This window comes from Zerene cesonia, chromosome 1, assembly GCF_012273895.1.
Source record: "Zerene cesonia ecotype Mississippi chromosome 1, Zerene_cesonia_1.1, whole genome shotgun sequence".
In the NCBI taxonomy this organism is placed as follows: Eukaryota; Metazoa; Arthropoda; class Insecta; order Lepidoptera; family Pieridae; genus Zerene; species Zerene cesonia.
The window spans coordinates 6,729,271-6,744,436 of NC_052102.1; the positions used below are offsets into that span (position 1 = coordinate 6,729,271).

At 31.0% G+C, this 15,166-nt stretch overlaps 1 protein-coding gene across 1 annotated transcript in view; it reads right to left on the bottom strand.

The window, feature by feature from the left end:
- LOC119831703 (neuroligin-1-like) overlaps positions 1–4,509 on the bottom strand; it is a 37,121-nt gene extending 32,612 nt beyond the window's left edge. The window contains exon 1 of the mRNA XM_038355180.1: positions 4,030–4,509. The gene's annotated coding sequence lies outside the window, so the exon portion shown is untranslated. The remainder of the gene's footprint in view (positions 1–4,029) is intronic.
- Positions 4,510–15,166: the final 10,657 nt, after the last annotated feature.

The window sequence follows — 15,166 nt, forward strand, 5'->3', positions numbered from 1 at the left end:
AACAAAACCATGTCGATTAATACAGTTACTATAAACTAGGTTCCCAGCAGCGGCTCAGCCTCCATAGTCAAAGGAAATTCTCATGCCATTGAGATGTTTGCCGCGGAAAAAAGTAATCTATGTCTCTCCCTAGCTTCCTTGCTATCTCCTGACACAATTTTTTAGACAGAATCATATATTAAACACACTTTTTCATGTATAATATTAGAAAGGATTACGGTTTGATAAATATTTCGTTAGATTAAAATATTAAATCTTTTTTTTTTTCATTTGGCATTTTCTTTACATAAAGGCTTATTTTGAAATGAAGAAAATGCCTAGAAATAGAAAATAGTTTTCGGAGGTGACACTTTTGTTTATGTATGCGACCTTTTAAACGATGGGCAAGGGCCAAGGGTAAAGGTCTACATTATTAGAAGCAATTAATGTCCGGCCTTTTTGTCGGATTTTAGCTAAACCAACATCATTATGAATTTCCCTGTAATTCTTAAAAAACATCGTATTTTACAATAATAACAGCCTCTTTTTCATTTTTATTTAAATACAAATAATTATATATCACGCATTACAACTTAAAGATAAAAATTATCAACATACATTTTAAATATGTCCATGGAGGTACCAGCCAAACAACCCATTTTATTGTAATATCCTTCTAAAGAGTATAAAGAATTCTATTTTTGAAATATGTATTTCATTACCTAAGGTAACAAAATGTATATTTCTATATTATATAAATATGGCTTTAATATGAATATTGAGTGTATAAGCAATTTGTTGAATATAGTATATATATTCACTTATCACATACACTGCATCAAGTCTAGAAAGTGAATTCCATTTAATTTAAACTCTTCTGCATAAAGTTTGAACAGTTTAATTTATCTTAAAATAAATACGTTACGCGAAAAAGATAACAGCTTACAGCTAATGACCAAATGAAGTTTGAGTGTATTTCAGGTGCATGAAAGGAGTGTAAAATAAAGTGCTGAGCGTTGGTCGGGTGAATGCGAGAAGTTACCCTATTATTTGCGTACGCCCAAGCGAATGTAAGGATAAACAGCGCTTACGCGCGTGACCAGAATGAATGGTACACGTAATATTCACGATGGGAGAAAGAACCTCAGAATTTGTTCAGAAATTATACATACCTAAAAATTCTTTTCATAAATTTCAAGACAACAGGCAACAATATAACAATGGATGAGACTAAGAAAATTAAAATGTAATTCTCAATGATGAACAAAGGAGCTTTATCTCGGTATCTACCAAGTTAATAGTAAAGCATATTATTTACTAAGACATTTGCCGGGAGAAAAGTCAAAATTATCATCAGTTCCACGGGCTAGTAACAATTATAAATTTTATTTATGACTTAATTCCTAATTGCATAATATTTTCATGGTTTCAGAAAACAATGTGGAGTGAGCCCGGTTATTTGTAAGATTTTTCGAATATACTCCTTTATTTCTCAATACAGCTTTTTTTAGTTATAGAAATATACTTAGTAGCAATTTTTGAGTGGCAAAAAAACAAAATCCTTCAAATGTCTATAGAGATTAAGCCAAACTGACTCAACAACTATGGATTATCATAGGCTTATCATGGCTCAGGAGTGAAGGTCGGTCAAGTGACAGCTCACTACTCAATCATTATGTGATTTAAGCGTCGTTTTCTTAATAAAACTGAGAATAGACAGGGAAAAGCCGTAAAAACATAATGATGATACAAACAATAAAAAGAGTGTAATTCCGGTGATGTAGTATTATTTATTAATTTAGACTTAAAGGTTTTTTATAAGTAACCAAGTTAACCTAGATTGTCGTGAAAAGACGTGCAGAAATACTTATTTTCTAGGACAATTTTTTGTTATAAAAGTATTGTCATACTTTGCTAAATCATCAATGTTCTCCAGACTTTTTTTTGAGAAAGGTTCGCAAGGAATTCACTTTCTAATTGCATCACAACTGCGTGGTCCTTCTAAAATCGACCATTAATTGTGTATGTCCATCCCCATCTTTCAGAGAGAGAACTTTACATACACAGGACTGTATCGCGCTGCTCAAATATAAAAAGTAACTTAGTACTTAATAAATCTATTTCACTCTTACGCTGGCTTCTTTCTGGTTTAAGTTAAGTAAAACTAAGTACTTAAACAAATCTATAGGTCCCTATTGTGCGACCAAGCGTTCACGTCACGTCAAGCCAATAACTTTAATACTTAATATTATGTTTAACATGAATATACACATATCATAACTGCTACAAAGTCAATAATAATTCTATAATAGTGTATAATTTCTGAGTATAATCTATAAAATTTTGCTCTAATTTTTGCACTTTTGCTAAATAGAGAAGACATTTTTTCTAATATTTCGTATAGTGGACCTCTACACTAGTAAAGGTCACGAAAATACTTACGTACCCAATGTTTTGCCACATCGTGCCACGGCCGCTGCGGAGACATTATCGAGCTAAACATACTTTAAAGCATGCTGCAATGTATGATTCAATACGCTAATGATTTTCGATCAATGTACAAAGCAATCAGTTTTTGCTTTTTTAATATTTGAATCTGCAGAAGTTGATACTTCAGATGATAGGAGTATACAAAAATGAAAGAAACATGATAATGTCTCCTTAAAATAATTTTTGTATGTACAAATTAATGTATTTATTTAAACACTACTGATTTTTTCTGATAAAGTGTTATAAATTGTGGCATACTGTTTAACAATTTAGTTAAATTGTACTGAACAAATTGGACAACCGATAGAACACATATGTACGATATATAAGAAATATTTAGAAACTCACACCATAGAGACTATATATCATAGAGATATATATCTTATAGAAAACTTTGCAAATCAGCGTAGGTAACCAAATATATTCTAAATTAAAAACAAGTAAGGCGGGCGATGGGAGTTTCAGATATAAAATCTTTGCGACTATTTTCAGTACTTTGTATAAAACGGTTTTAAACGGTGATTACAGTATATGTTTTTTTTTTACTTTTTGTAAACACAAGAAAACTTAATTTCGTTCGTCCTTATTCTAAGCGTGGTTTAGAATAAGGACAAAAGGTCATATTGTTTATACAAAAGAAATCTGATAGATATCTAATGTGTATTTGAGGAAACTGACACCAACGTTAAGCTCTAATGCGTCTATTGTTACAAAATTGGAGCCAATAATATTCCTAAACATGTTAGGTTTTTTGTATTTATTATTTATCGAATTCTTCAATTACTTTTTTGACATCCAAAAATTTATTGTTTTTTTTCTCCTCTGTTAAAGATGTGTGAATAAACAAACAATAAATCTGAGAAAAAACATAACGCAAAATAAAAACGTTCAAGAAAATATTCATTCAAGAAACGTTCAAAATAAAAGTTATTACCTCAAATCATGACAATAACGAGATCTCTAGAGGCCTATCTTGGATTCATTGTTTGAAGTTTTTCATCATAATCCTAGATCTAGACATGATTTTCCAACCACCGGATAGTAATAATATCGCCCGTTGTTTTATCTAGTTGTATAAAGCTAGAAAATTACACAAAAGGAAATGAAATGCTTTCATTGCAAATAATTAATGTTGAGGTATAACCCAAAAAACGATAAGCAAACAAAAATATTTTTATAAGCAACTCATTCTTCATGCTTTCATAGTATAAAGAGAATTAACAATCTAAACATATTAATTGATAAATCCCAAAAATCACCGTCTAAATAGGACGTTCCTGTAAACGGCTATTATTGCTTATTCGATTAAAAGATCTGTGACAGAGGTATTACAGGTATAATAATATCTATAACATTAACTCATATCAAAAAGCAAATACAATTTTAATAAAAAGTATTTTAATTACTAATTGTTGTATGATTTAAAAATTATAATAAATTACGAATGGAAAAAGGCTTGATAATATTGGTGTTTGGGATAAGGTTGCTCTTTCTGCACACAGTTTAGCCACCATCGCCCGCCGAGATAACGCGCGACCCTTATCACTATACGCTCCTTACCGTTTGTCATAAATTTTATCACTTCGATGAGCGGACGTTGGCGAAGACCTCTTTTTTCGGCTTTTCTCCTCCACCAAATTAACGAGCCGTGAACTCGTAAGCAAGCTTCTGAGTGTCCTTTTACTTATCACACACACGATCACTCGAAAATAAAATGCACACAATTATCGTCTTATCTTATAGCACAACACAAGCCTTACTATTTACTGAACATAGTTTATCATCGGTATTATAATATTATAGCGAGGAAAATCGTTATTGTTAATATTTACAAAAATCGATTCCATCATTAACATTTCATCAAAAGTTTTTGCGGCAGGCCAAAAAAAGTTCAAGTTTTTTACATAAGAGCAATTCCTAATCGAGGTAAGGTTAACGTAATGTTATTGCGCGGTACGCCAAGTGTCAAATGTTGCGGGTGTTGGCGACGGCGGTGAGACGATTCTTCGCAGGCAGTCGCTCGCCTGGCGGCCAGCTGCGGACTGCGCGGGTGAAACTGAGTGAAGTCACTAGGGATGCCGCCCGCAGCAGACACCGCAGCGCACGCGCCCGCCGGTGATCGATACACCCCGCCCAAACCACCGCTGCACCCGCCGGGGTGGCCGTCCCACACACGCATTTGTCGCGACACTCACATTTAAGACACGCTCGCTTCTCCACTGCGTCTTGATTTTTTAAATATTTTTATCGCATTTAAGGTTAGAAGTGACAACGTATTACATTTTGGACATACTCTAAAGCTTATCTAGTTAACCTTTAATGTATACTAGCTATTATAATAGGCTCCATTCCTAAATAAATTTCAAAGAAGATAAACGTAATTATGTTACTATAAAAATGATTGAAATTGAAAAATCATAAAAAATGCTATGAACTTGTTTAACATATCATAACAACTCGTCAACCGTCTCGTTACAAAGACACAATACGTCTGTCTGTACTGAAAATAATATTCGCTCTTCATATTATGTACCTACTGCTTCACACAAGGAAAATAGGACGTCGAAATATTAATTTTCACACGGGTTATTCATGTTTCCATTCTTCTGGTATATTAGATTGAATGTTTCGTGTTTATTATAAATTTCAATTATAATTGGTGAAAGAAAAGAGGAATTTATAAACACCATTAACTTCTGTAAAGACATTGCTAAGTACAGGGATTTAGATACTTACTAATGACTTGTTTAATTTCCACCTAAAAAAAAAGTTTCTTTCATAAAATAAACGAATATCTTGATGGGTTTTCTCGGTAGAAGTGATCTTTCGAAACGCTGGTAGTTTAAAAAAAGCTTCATAAAGTTTACATAAAAAAAAATTTTAAGTTTAGTTATAGTTCTGTAGCTAACAAATATAGTCTAACAAAACAATTTAGACATTCAATTTAATTTATTTATAAACATTAATTGAAAAGCAATGAATTTGGTTGATATAAGGTTCTTAAATAGCAACGTATAAATTAACTTATTATTTGACGCCAAAAGAAAATTAATACAACTGTTTAATATTTTATTAATTAATTATTAAAACTAAATAATGATGTACAAAAAAAGATGTAAACGTAATGAAACATTAAATTATAATACATACATATTTATATTTAAATTTAATCATAATAATCTATTATATTGTATTTGGCATGCAATTTATTACATACCCAATAGTATCCAATACCACATACGTTTCCCTATTTTGGGAACACTATGACAAGGATAAAACAAATTGAACTACAAATATGGTAACGTGAATATTGTCGTTAGTAATTTTTATTATGACTCAATTGAGTTGAAATGCAAAAATTTACAATTTATAGAAAGATATAGTTATATTTTTGTTCATGAAATTTTTCAGTCTTAATCACCTTACTTTGTATTTACTTTATAAGGGAACAAAAATTGACACAATTACAAATCCCTAATACGATTCCTTTTATATACTGTAGAGAAAATATTATCAATTCTTTTTATGCCTTTTGGTCTATTGCATATAAATTGAAATTTTATCATGAACTTTCTTTTCACCAAATAACGGAGCTCCAAACATCATAAGTTTCTATTTTTCAGTAGGTACATAGTTCTGTGTAGGTACATAAACATAAAATAACGATGTAAATCTTTTGTTATTTGAAAACATCTCATAAATTAGTACCACTTTACTTACTTAAACTAGCATACGTAAATGTTCGTTTAAAGGAAGGCTTAATAAAGCCATTCGTGAATAAAAATTTTAATCCATTGTTTTGCTCGACCTTTGGATAAATTATTCATCAAAATTCATTTATTATAATTGCTCTCCGCTCTATAAATATTTAGATTGCCTAGATTACTGTATAATTCACTTCACCAGGATTCCAAACATTGTACATTTTATAGAAGAACTGTTATTGACATTAATGACGTTAATTGCACCATAAAATATATATAATTAACATATTATCATGTCGTTATACGCATTCACATTTAAACAATTACAAGTGTCGAGGCAAATCATTTGTATTCGAAAATAATATTAAAGCCGAACAAAATATTCCTCATACTTAATTTTTATTCATACTCTCCGTCACAGTGTTTAAGATGGAATACAAATTTTGATGAAATGTTGTACGAAAGGTGAAAATAATTTCTTGAAATTCAAACGTCACACACGAGCGGTGACTTCAAACCTGGCAAAAGTAAACGAGTTCAAAAATACACGAACCCTTGTAACATCTGGCGTAACTGCTAAAGAATTTTGCTCTTGAATGCATAATATTTTCCTAAATACGAAACGTAACCTTATACATTGAAGTTATTGTAAAATGTTATGTTTATTTATTGAGATGTCTTCATTAATATTCTAGTATTTCATCTTGCCCTGAATTCGATTATTAAAGCCAATACTTAATCATTTTGTATAATTAATATAAAGCTAAAGCACGATTGAGTTTTTTTTTTAAATTCGTTTAAACAAAGAAACAGCAATGTCGATTTATGTCGCATCTACTTCAATTACACTTTTTACTTCCTAAGTACTGACTACTAATAAAATTTTACATTAACGTTTGTCACTGAATTATAAGTTAAATGCTAAAAAAACTAAAAAAAAAAACAGTTTAGGCTAGACCTAATATACTTAACATTATCCTAGGGATATGATATAGAAAAATTATATTATTAATATTTATGATATTAAGTCACTTTCCGAGTATCAAAGTATCTTCATTTAAATTCTCAATAAAACCCAAAAAGTTCTCGATTTCAATAATAACCATCGCGTAGGGCCGAAACGTGAGGACGTCTCCATTTTAATACCACTGCGAACCTTAAATTTTTCCATCCGATTACAGATATCAATGGCGGACCGAAAATAACTAAAAACTCATTACACAGCAGGTGTTTCGGTCGATGAGCAGTAAAAAACTTTTATTGGTTTTTCTTTTACTGCTTCTTATTCCATTCTTCGGCAAAATGATTGTGTGTATGTAAACGAATATGTTCTAGTAGCTTAATCTTTATTACTTATAATCTTCGTAAAATTATAATAATACTTTTAAAATACCTGCACTCAAAAATTCAATAAAATCGGTAAATTCGTTTCTTTTTATTTATTAGCTCAGTGTCAAATACACGCACAGAAGAAATATATATACAACTAGCTGCGCCCCGCCGTTTCATCCGCGTAAGTCCATATCCCGTAGGAATAAAAGTTGCCTATATGTTATTCCAGTTGTCCAGCTATCTACATACCAAATTTCATTGCAATCCGTTCAGTAGTTTTGCGTGAAAGAGTAACAAACACACCCACATCTTTACAAACTTTCGCATTTATAATATTAGTAGAATAGGACTAGTAGAATAGGACTAGTAGAATAGGACTAGTAGAATAGGACTAGTAGAATAGGACTTTTCGCCCGTGGCTTCGTTCTTGGTCCATGTCGCGTGGGAATGAGATGTTTCACCGGTAAAATTATTATCCTACTCACTGTCTAGGCTCATATCTATTGAATCGTTAAAAAGGACAAACAAACAAAAACATTGTCACCTTTATAATATTGAGTACAGATGTAAAGTCTAGAAACATCACTCATCAATATTTTATTTGTCTAAACTAAAAATCACAATAAATACAATTATTTATTAAAAACACAAAAATGAAAGCTATAATATAAAATAAAAATAAAAAAGCCTTTATTTCTTACAGAATGGAAAAAAAATGTACAAAAATAAAAATAGTTACATTAGATTAAGTTAGTAACATACTAATAATTTTGTTAGTACACAAGTTTAGTTCCTGAATAAAGTTATTATTTGTATTTTTTAACTTTAGTATTAGTTGGTTCTTTAATGTTATTTTATTGTTCTCTAGTCTGTAAGATCCCCTCCCCCCTGGAGGTGAAGGCCTCCTCCAAAAAAAGTAGTTGTAATATAATAAAATTTAAAATACAATTATTTATATACAACAAATTGTATTAAATATCCATTGATACCGAACAAATGCGAAATAACGTGTTCTTATAAGTTAACTTAAAGCAGACTCATTTTCGTTTAACGTCATGATACTAGTTATAACGGTTCAGGAAATACATGAAGAGCTTTAACCTTACAGCAAACAAACTGCTCGCTATTCGTAGCGCGGCGTAGCGTAGGTATATACCAACGTACCAAAAGCTTCGTAGCTTCGTAGAGCTTTATACAATCGCTAATACCTTGCTACGCTATCACATTTATGCGCATATTTTGAAACAAACACAGGCCAATTTCAATAATGGATGCGGTGGGTTGCTACAAAAAACAATTCGTAGTACATTTTAGCCACCGGTATGGCTGAGTAAACACTCAAGTAACGGATGTAAAAGTAACAAAAACTCACAAAAACCGATCCTAAATGCCTGAATAATTTTGAATAGAGACACTTTATAAAAGTATTCTATAGAAGTACGGCTTAATGAGTAACAAAAGACGAATTAGGCTACGTCAAATCAATAAGCATCCAATATTAGCGCTCGACGCACGCTCCAGAATATGCATCAATGATTTTATTATAGAATCCAATTGTTTATGAGGCTATTTCCCTACTGACTACTATATAACTATCTGGTTTCTGGGTTTATTATCATGCATGATATATCACAACCGCATAGTTACAGCTTCGAACAAATTAAACGTGAACAATCAACCGGAAAACCTATTCGGCAAAAGTATTATTGATTGGAAGAACTCTTTGCGAACGTTCAATAGGTTTTGAAAAAGTTTGAAAGTGACCTGTACGCAAACAAAGGTTTAACGATTTTAAACTTTAAATTAACCTCGAATAAATACAAAAGAGAAGATTTGAGTAGGTGTCATACAAATATACGTATATTGCGAACAAAAGCCCGGTCCACGGCATCACAGGTGAGGACTACTTGAGTGATATTTGCCGCGTCCTGGAGTAGAGCAGAGTACTGTTTACGCGGCAAACACTCATACTCACTCGGCTCCCCCCTCCCCCTTCCCCCTCACCGTTACCGCCGCGATCCCGCCCACAATCACCTGCTACAATGAGTATCACCTGTTAACCCTGTCTTTGCTAATGAAGCTAAAATTTAAATGTACACATTCAACGACTCATTTCTTGTCACGTCGCCTTAATATAGTCTGAGGTACACGAATTCTCGACTTTATCGTTGTTCTTGTTGTTAATGTCGTTTCTCGTATTATGTAACATGCGGGACATTAAAAACTTCGATTAATTTCAAAATGTTGTATAATGAATTCGTTAATCTTCTAAATTTCATGTACATTAACATATTCTCACACAAATATGAAAACAGCAATTTACACAACTTAAATTCCAATTTAGTTGCTACGTTCGTTTTGTACTGAAACTTGTTAATCTAAATTCTCTGCTATTTTACGTATAATTGCAATAATGTTTTAATGAGATATTTCTCATAATTGGTCTAGGATGAAAGAAATAACTCATTACTATATAAATCGAAAGCACATTCTAATAATCATATTATATACAATCTGCACAACTTTATGATTACATTTGAAACGTATGAAAGTAATTAATACAACACTTCACACCAGACTTTTCAAGAAAAGGTTATTGTCATACGAAACAATTCAAAATTATCAACGCGTCATGAGCAAAGGAATGTTTATTTTCAAGCGATGTTTGTAAGCAATATGTGAAAAAATGTAAACGAGTATCACACAAAGAGAACACAACATACCGAGCGACCTTACTCTCGTGGTATTTCTCTGAAAACATTTGCTGGCAAAGTAAAATGTCTTTCCAATGTATATTGTTAGACTCTTACATACAAAAATATTAGCTAAATTTTAAGATGCGCCACTTCTTGGATTCTGTTTGTTGTCATTACTTCAATTGAAAATTGCCTATTTTGTCAATAGACAGTAATAAAATAATACAGAAGTTTCTTGGACAATTAACTTCAGTCTCATGATATCATCGCCCCTACAATTGTTAAACTTCCCTTTGTTTAAGCCATCTTATCCATGAACGCATAAAGAACAAGCTCCAAGAACAAACCAGTCGGACAGAGTTTTGTTACTGCTTCAACAATAAATAATAATTATCTTCCTCACCAGTTCTCCTCACTTTAAGACCAAACTCGGAATCAGTTTAAATATCCCAGCGCTAATTGCTTTTTAATACATTAGAATTTGTATTATTCTGTATTGCGATTCATTTCATAAAAAACAATAAAAGGAATAATTTGTCCATGAATATTAATGAACTTGGATTCGCACTCATCGCTTTGCCAGCGCTTTTATCGCGTATTATTATAATGGCTTCTGAATTCTTATTAAGTTTCCGATATTTTGTGATAGGTATTCGTATTAAGTTTTTCGGATCAACAAAGTTTTTAGTAGACTCATCCATTGAATGGGGGATATAAAATATTTCTTTGACCTACTTAAATGATTGCAATGTATATTTCATATACTTTTGGGGGCGTAAGTCAAACATTGGTTCAACATCAACACAACATGGAATAGTATCGTTTCTTGAAAATGTGTAATCCAATAGAGAAGGTCACTTTAAAGAACATATATTAAGTACATTTGTTATTTTATTGCGTGTTGTTGATAAACCCATCGGAGTCGTATAACAATGAGGGGGAGATGACATACATAAACATACAAGGCTATTAACTGTAGATTTATTGCCAAACTCGAATGAGATTTAGGATTATTGAAAAAGAAAAAGTGTTGTAAAGTAAGCTTGTATTTGAGTGATCTTTCTCATTTTACGAATGACGGGAACATGCTTGACTTTCAAGTACATAACATTTTCTTACTACTGAATTTATTTACAAAATGAAGAAGAAATTTAACAATTCAATGAATTTGTAATGTAAATATATTTCTCAATGGCAACAGAATCGTTAAATAAACTTCTTATATCTACCCGAAAGACAAACAACCAGACAAAATAATGTATATGTGAGTGTGTGTGTTTTTTTTCTGTACTTTTTAATTTAGGAAAACCAACATCTATTTACAGTAAAATAGAAGAAATATGCAATTGCACATATATTTGTATAAATATGTATAAGTGCAGTAATTACTTACAGGCTAACACCACCTTTCTTTATATATTAAATATTTAAGCAACCCACTGAGATAACACACAAAAGTATAAAGCACAAACGTATCTAGTCAATCATCAATTCATTCCATATCATAACATTACATATATATAACAATTGCTAAAGTTCATATCTTTAAATTATTGATTTGAAAGAAAAATTAGCATATCAATTACCTTTCTAGAAGAACATAAAATTTTGAAGCTCACATGGTAACATCATTTAGGCGGAACATTTTCTTTTACGATCGCGAATTTCTACGACACAAATGAGATCAGGTAACCTACACTTTTATTATGTGTGCTCCATTGAAAATGCCAGTTAATATTTTACGAGTTGGTTCTACGCTTTTATAAGAAAACATTTATAGTTCCTGTTCATGATGGTATTCGATTTTATTATTTAGATACTATTTCAAGGACGACTATTTGTAATTTGTGATTAAAATTCTTAGTAATTGAATTATTCTTCCATTCATTTGTTCATAGGCTCATAGCAATGCAAACACATCTAGCATTAAGATCAAAGGAGGAAAAGTACTTCACAACATGGCCGCTCACCACTCGCCCCTTGCACACTAAACAGCTACGCTCTACTAATCTCCAATGGCCACCAAGTATTTAAAACTTTTGCTTACGCAATAAAGCTCTCCCTAATTAATTGAAGGTCTTAATTAAATATCATTATCTTAATGTACACACATTATTTACCCTTACCTCCCAATTGTTTAATAGCTCTGCATAATTCCACAGTTTCATATATATGATTGACTTACACATGATTTTTCGAAATATTGTGATCGAATTTAAATATTTATTTAATTTTCTAATTGGATTTATTACTAAAAAATAAACTATGTACATATTTTTTTCTCTTTTAGCCAAGTTACTAAAAGATAAAAAAATACATATTTCAAGCGTGGCATTCGTAATTCATAAATGAAAACAAATTACGCTTGAAACAGTTCCGACTCCTTAATTAACACTTATTTTTAACACTCTCTTAAAAAGTTATCGTTAAACCTTTCCAAGCATCGTCCAATTAATCTGAAACGAGATGATATCTCTGATTACGACATAAATTTCATCACTGCTACGCTTAATTAAATAAAGAGACTATGCCTAAATAAACAAATCACTTTCCTTTTAATTGTCAATAATCTTGATAGCTTGGTTTACATTTTATTGTATTTACAAACAAACACATTGGTATCAAATACTTGATGATGATACAAGTAGACATATGAAAAAGTATTAAATACTAGCAATTTTTGTTGGACATTGCAGACGGTAGTAACGATATATATATAATGTCCAATAAAACTATTTAATTGACTAGTATAAGCTACCTGTTGTACTTTGCTCAATTCTTTTAAATTCTTATTCAATGCAGGTTTGTGTAATATACGATGCAATACATCCACGACCTACGTTGAAAACATGCCAGCTCCGTAAGCTATACCTACAGCATTATTACCATATGAAATAAACATTATTCCCCTACTAGTAATTTATAACTAGCTTTTGTGCCAAAAAATAGTGTTGAAAATTAATTCCTTATATACCTTACATAAAACAAACTTGTCATGAAGAAAATAAGTACATTTGTAAATATATAGAATTATACGATTGGTATTGAAATTGTTTATACAATCATGTTTTTTTACATACATATATTGTCATAGGTTGTCTTATTAAAACTAAAGCCAAATGAATGGTATACATTCATTTCAAATTATTGGGGATATGTCTTAACATGCATAATATCCGGAGAAAAGATAAAGATATGCCTAGGTACTTTAGTACACTGATATTAAAATACGTAAGTAACATTTACACACATTTACGTATTTTATATTAAATATTCTGAAAACCAAACGTATAAACGATCATTAATGACAAAAAGTGCTATAGTAATCGTATCGCAAATGGAAAAGTTCAATAACTACTTGTCTACAGATAAACATCCAGCTTTCCAGACCATTTAATTTCATTACGGACTTACGTTCTTCAAAGTCAGTGAATAGCTCTCATAACCGTTAAATACGTAAATGGTATCTTAATTGTGAATCAAATTTGAATCAGATGTTTTTCTGATTAAAGGAATAAGAGAAGACTTAAGGTATTTTCCCATATTTACTTATATGATAATCCAAGACCGATTCGATTCCACTCTCTTTAACCTTGATATTTCTTTCGACTTCCACATAAATGGAATGACTTATGAAGTAAAAGTCACCATACATTATTAGGCTTTTGTAAGACAGGTTATTTTATGCAACGATTCTGAGTTAAATTATCTAGACACGTTTAACTTTAGTTTCTCTATATATTACCTAGCATAGTTGATCAACAACTGTTTTCATTGCAATTTTCTGAATTGTAATACATATCTATTTACTAGTTTGCTAATTTTAAATATTTATATGTATGGAATTTTATCTTTTTATAATACATTATGGGGGTTATAAAATGATCAATTTATCTGTTTGATAGTAAAGTCACGCACACGCCTCCAATCAATCAGGGTTTACTCGACTAAACCTACTTCTTAAATATTTCTGAAAAGGGTTAGCGTGTAAATCAAAATTAATTAATTATAAACGAGCTTAGGGAACGTAAATCATTAACAACAGAACTACATAAATCAAACATGTATCCTACTCACCTATTTGAATATGTTTGTTTGGGAACAGATTTGAAATTGCTTTACAAGCAGGTACAATGATTAAACAAGCTTATGATTACATGAAAATCATTTTAGAAGTACATTCGAAGTCCTTCTGAGGTTCCGTTTATTGTTTATATTAATTGAATGTCATAAAGTGATGCTGCTTTTATGATTTTTTGTCACAACAACATTATTTTAGTTTACTGTTGTTTTCTTTTTTATCCTTTTCCTTTATGTTTGTCAATAAAGGATTAACAAATCGGTTTTTCGCAACTTGAAAAATGTAGTGAAATTTTGCCCCAGTCTAATTATGAATCCACACTCTAATAATCATCCACGTTCATCGAAGACGTTTAAATGGGTCGAAGCGAAGGATCGAGCCGGAGCTACATACACCATGCTCTGTAGATATCGTATTGTCGGATATAAATTGTATTTTAATATTGTTACATGAATTATTGTTAGTTAAGATACAGATGTCGCTTTTCATAACTTGTCAAAACTCGTTAAGGTATCAAACCGCACACAATGTCGAATCACTTGGAAATGTGGCGCATTCGTAGGGATTGTGCGTTTGTGCTCGAACATTAATTATTCAATATTCGACCCAACTACCCTCACTTTGTTAATAGTTTTTGTGCGGCTGTGATTTGATATTAACTGACAACATTAATTAGACAGTTGTGAAGAATGGCAGAGCATTTTTTATTTTATTTTATTTCTGATTTTGATTTCTTATAATATATTATTATAAGCGATAATAAATTCTAACCAAGTTATTAAAAACAACCCTTAAAGATCTCATATTAAATTATATATTTTGTAGCTAACTAGATATATTAAGTTTGTATTAGTAAATTTGAATGGTTTATCATAAGGTAATAT